At 36.1% G+C, this 5,994-nt stretch overlaps 1 long non-coding RNA gene across 1 annotated transcript in view; it reads right to left on the reverse strand.

Moving 5' to 3' along the window:
• Positions 1-5,994, reverse strand: part of LOC144248658 (uncharacterized) — a 176,560-nt gene that overhangs the window by 146,594 nt on the left and 23,972 nt on the right. The gene's annotated exons all lie outside the window — the stretch shown is intronic.

Below are 5,994 nucleotides of genomic sequence, written 5' to 3' on the forward strand. Positions count from 1 at the left end.
AAACAGTATAAAGAAAGTAATCTGACTTCTTCTGGTACTACTGTTCAATAGACCACTTTCTACCTCATGTCCCAGTAGGGATGGCATAATGGTGGCAAAGAAAAATAGATCACCACCTTATAGATTAGTCTTCTATGGGAACTTTGGCGTCTTTTTATTTGACTAAGTACAGAATTACAGTTTTGGTCAGCAGCATTATGCATTTTGACATATCTAACCTGAAGAATACTGATGGCATGTTTTGAATCATACCGAGAAAGCAGATCAGATGACATATTTCTGACATACCTCAAACACCTGCTCTTGGACCCAAACAGAAAATAAGAGTCTTTTCTCTCAGAGATTCCATTTGGTTTCATGTGAGGAAAGAAATGTCAACAATCACAGTATAAGGAGTGACAATTTCCTGATTTGCTATCATCTAATGATAACTACAGTAAATCCTGGTGTAAGTAATTTAATGTCTTTTCTCAAAATATGTCCATTCATTTTGAGGGTCCCGCTTTGAGACATCTTAGTCATTGTGTTTGTACCACCAAGAGAAGGAGAATGAATCCTCAAAGGGCAGGTACTAAAGGCTTTGGAATACAAGGCAATGTAAAATTGCTTGCTTTGAGACTCAAGTATAGGGATGGTCAGAATGTAAAAAATTTTGAAATTTTAAGAGCGACAAGCATAAGGTGCTCAGCACTGTTAATACTAATTTTAAGTGGAAATGTAATGATACAGTGTTTCTGAATAGCAGCCTAGAAAGTCTGGAATGGAACATGTGGAGCAGGTACTGGTACAGTCTCTTTGGTGTGTTTTTCCAAACTAGTGAAACAGGGGCAACAATCTTCATGAGTTTAAACTGTTTTAAATTGGAATTAAGATTTTGCCACATTCTCAAAAGATAATGCTGTCTGAATAAATTACAGAAAATCATTTCAAATCCCCTACCCTTTATTTTGTACTGTTCATAATGTGGTTCATAAAATAAAAGTTTATGTTAATTGGCAAATAAATCCAGCTCCAATTCAAGAGAAACAGTAGCAAAGACCTTCAGGAGCTATAAATATTTTTGAAAGATGCTTGAATAACTCACAGATCAAATGAATATGCTTTTATAAAATAAAGGAAAAAATACAGGAAGAGGACACCCTGATTACCAACATCAAGAGAATCCAGAGGAGTCTATGTGGATATTCAGACTCTTAACCACTGTATTAGTTATTCCCTGTAAGAATAGAAAGATGCTGAGGTAAAGTTGATTTCTTCCTGATTGAGGACTTTGTAATCAAAGTTACTGACCTCAAAGTGTTTTAAATAGGTTGAATATCCTACAAGCAATGCAATGAAAATCCATGGAGAAAGTAAAAGGATCAGAGTAGAGATTTCATCCCTTAGAGGTGTCAATCTAAGACTGTTCTTAGATGCCAGATGAAGAGATGGAAGTGCAGCTAATGATTTTAAGTTCTTATTTCAAATTGTCCAAATCAAAATATCTCAAAACCACCCAGTTTCACCAAATAATAAAGCTTGGTGACCTCTGTGAGAAGCAAACTCTAAGGTGAAAAGAACTAAACTCGAAGTGCCTTCTAAAACAACAGACTTGTTTCCTTTGATAAATGGTTATGCTTTCTATGCTTCCAGAATGGCTTTCCATGTGTTTCCTCACATGAGCAGATTTGCTTTTCTCCAAAACTTCATTGCAATGAATATATCCTGCAAGTCATAAGGAAGGGGAATAAAAGCCAGCAGATCTTGGAATTTAGGACTCCCACAGACACAAAGTAAGTGCTATCTTAAATGTGAAGAAAAAAAGCAGAAATCTTTTCAGTTAAATTCAAAATTACTTGCACTGGCAAAGGGTCCAAGGCAGAGCTAATATATATCCATAAAAAAATCTAATTAGCTAAAACATACACTGAAATATACTCCAGCCCAAATGACAATATTCAATGTATGTACTCTATTTTCCATTTTCCAATTCTGTTAAAAAATTAACTAATTAGGTTGGCTGACAGTCCCTGAAGATAAACAGCAGTATAGATTATAGTGTTTTTAAATGGGAAATAGCATGAACATCATAAAGCAAGGAGGCTCTCCTGACTCTCTTATAGGCACAGTCTTGCCTTTCCCCATGTTGTCTACATAAACAAAGGTGATCTGATATTTATGAGCTCAGTTCATCCATTTACTAGAAAATTAAGACAGTTTTCCTTTCTAAAACATGTAACTGTCCAAATATAAGTAACTTGCATTTACTGTTGCTTGCAAAGTACTGAAAAACATTCTGAGAATCTGCACATTTTCATGTGCACAGAAAATATTGAGAAAAGACCAAGTAGAAAATCAGCATTTTGGGTGGCATGTGATAATGAAAGTAATTTCAGCTTCCATTTTACAGCTAAAAGGCAGCAGGGGTTTCAGGCTGCTTTGGATGAAATATCTTTCTTTCCCATTCACATGCTACAAGGTTCTGAGTAAAAAAGTGCAGAGTTTGCAAGTCCATGGCCAAAGAAACCTCTTGGCCTATGTCTGATAAGAGTTGCAGCTTTCTTCTTGTGAGTTTGTTCTTGGTCTGTGTTTGCCACATATTAGTGCTTGTGTTTTAGACTTCCAGATATAAGACATTCAGCTACCTTCTGCAGTGCAGAGTGAAATAGTGGTATTATGGATTTTTCATTGGTTTAATTGTCAGGATTGAATTAAAAACCTTAACAGTGGCACAAATAATGTCAAAGGTGGAGGTTTTCCCTAATAAAGTATTTTTAAAAATGCAATAAAATTTTAGGATTCTTGATTACAGTGTCCAGAATAGGAAGAAATACACTATTCTCAGTACAAAGACAAACACTGCCAAAGGAAAATGCCAGAATCAAATCTTTTCAGCTCAGAATGGAGAGCTAAGAAAATTTCAGTCCTCTTTATTCAGCATTTGAAGGCTGTCTTGTATTCCTTTCAGACTCTGGTATCATACTTCTCTTTTGGCAATGGGTGCCTGGCAGGCAGACCTGGCATGGCTTCTGGTGTAACCAAACGGGTCCTTCCAAGTTTTGGAGGTCATGGCTTTCACACAGCAAGCTCATGAACAGTAAGAACTTCTGGGGTTCTTGCCATTGGTGAATTTCCCAGTGAAAACAGCACACTAGAGAACCCCTGGACAATTGAAAGCAGTAACTGAACTTGCTGGAGTTTACCAGCCATCCCAAATTAACAGGAATCTTTCCATTCCCATCTACTATCATAGCAAGTTAGAACTTGCAACTTAGAACTAGGAAAGACCTTTATCATAATAATTTACAAGTAGGACTTTCTATCAGAGACTCCAGATATCCCCTGCACGTATGTGCAGCCCTTGACTGCCCTGATTTACAGGTGAAGCAAGAGAGGCAGAAATAGCCAGTTTACATCCTGTGTAAAGGAAAGCCTTTAAGAAGGACTTTGAAGTCACTGTAAGTGGTAAGATAAAGATTGAGCCTCAAAAACTACTGTACTATGGAGCTCTATAAAGGGCAACTTGTGATTGTCTATGATGTTACCGGATCAAGAATTTCATTTTCAGAGGTTCCCACTGCAACTTTTTCCCCACTGACACTGGACGCTTAGGCTACCTTAACATTCACCTACTGATCCTATGAGAAGTATGTGCTTCAATGCTTATGACACAAGACCTGACCTGCAGTAATGAAAGTAATAATGTTGGTTCAAGGGGCAGAAAGCCACTGAACCTTCCACTTACACAGACTGCACAGTAACAAGAACACTCAGGTCTTCACAACAGGTATTGTGCATGTAAAACTATTCCCAGTCATACGATTTTTAATTATGAATATATTCTTAAAGAGTATTTAATTCATTCTTCAAGAAGAAATGTTATCTTCACAAGAAAAATGAAACAATTAATTGAAAGGAGTTTTGGGAATTGAAACAGAAGCTGCATGCAAAATCAAGATGGAGAACAGAAGCCAGATATACAGTTTTCTTCTGGGATCATGAACCCTTCCCTAAAACTTGATCCAAGAATCCATATCACCTACATGTCAGTGGGGACCTGCAGATTTGCAGGGATACCAGTGCGAAGTTACACAAATAAAAGGATCTTCTTGCAGGAACAGGCTGGAGGCTAGAAGAGTTCCCATGATACTCATACATCTATTTAAGAACAGCAGATTGGAAAGGACTCCTGGGTCATTGAGTTCAGTCCCTTGTTTTTGTAGGCAACTATGCCATATAATCTTTTTCATATGATGGCTCTGCTTATAATCAATTAGATTTTCTTTGGTTTGGGGGTTGGGATTTTTTTTCTCTTAGGGAAGAGGTTAATAGAGTCTCATTTCTTTTAGCATCAGAAACCTTTTTAAAATCCAGAATAATGGTACACAAATAGTTTATATCCATCTGTTCTTGTGTCAGCATTTCCCTTAAATAGTACCTTTTCTAATATATTTATAGAATACAATCTTATCCATATTTTTGTTTTGCCTGAACATGCTAGTTAAGCTTTCTTACTTTTCCTTATAGGATCCTTCCAATCCTGGACAATCTGAGCACTTTTTGGTACCTGTTTCTTTTTTTAATTAAGATTTCTTAAGTAACAGGTAATCTGGCTATACTGAATATTCCTGACTTATTAAAACCATCCGCTATAATGTTTCCCAACAATGATTTTGGAAATATCTTGCACTGAAGCAGCATGAAGCCCATTTCTGTCAGACATACTAAATGGAAATTTCAGAAAAAGTCCCACTGCCTTCAGTGGCTAAGCCCTGTCTGCTTTTTGTTTTCCAATATCCAAACATCATTTTCCAGTAAAAATTTAATTTTCACCAACAATTAAAATTTTGGATAATAACAAAAGCTAGCAATATGTATTTGCACACATTTATGAAATGAGAAGCAGTAGTACTTGTACCATCTTTGGAACAAGATCTTTCTGAGATTGAATGTTAAGTTGGTTGAGTTCAAAGGCAACAATAGTACTTTCAAATTATTTGTGGAATAAATTATTTGAGCAAAATTTGTAACAATATATATAGAATATTCATCCCAAATAAGAATTTTAAAACTCCATTGTAGCTCACATGAAAGAATTCAGCCTTATCTCACTGCTGGATGCTATATTTGGCATGAATTCCAAATTTGCAACAAGGTGGAGTGTTTGATCAAAATATCCAGAAAATTTACATGGGTAGCCAAAGTCAATCTTTTTGGCAAAACACACAGATAATGTTTCTCTCACATGGCTCTGGTATTTTGGATAACTTGCAGTATCAAAGGAAAAGTGTGTATTCAATGCACTGGAAGCAGTAAGTCATTAAAAGGTGTTTTCTGAAGGAATAAGTAAGCATAGAAGACATAGGATTTGAGGCTGCAAATAGTCTTTTTTAGTACACTCATAGTACAAATCCTGGAAATTTAAAATTGTGCCTCCATCTGCTACACTGCCCACTCTTTTGAAAGTGGCAGCTGATACTTCATACTGACGGATACTTGATACATACGGAAATGATACACATTTCTGATTCTGCTGAAAACTGCGCTCTTTGGACTAGGTCCTAAACTAGGGCACCTCAAAACACTCATAACACACAAACAAGCTCGTAAGCATGCTTAGTATCTTCATATATTGCATATACTTGTTGAGAACAATAGAAGAATAATCCAGCTACAGGATTCATCTAATGATGAACACTCATTTATGAGCATTTCTCTTTTTCAACCATGTTCCAGTTTTGGAACATGGACTTAATTGATTTGTAACATTTTTATGGCCAACTCATGCTTCCAGAGTAATGGCACTAATCATACTGTAAATCAGAACTGGTCCTGTATTTACTAGATGTGCTTGCAAAAATCTTTGAACATTTTTAAAAGACAGATTCTTAAGCTGGAAGTCTTCCCATGTTTCCTTCTTGGTAACCCTATGTAATCAATACATGGGATTAAAAACGTCACACTTTCTTCTAAAATCAAGTTGTATTTGTTATTGATGCAATTGCTAATGCTTAC

This window comes from Lonchura striata, chromosome 1 (genome assembly GCF_050655825.1).
Source record: "Lonchura striata isolate lonStrDom1 chromosome 1, ASM5065582v1, whole genome shotgun sequence".
NCBI lineage: Eukaryota > Metazoa > Chordata > Aves > Passeriformes > Estrildidae > Lonchura > Lonchura striata.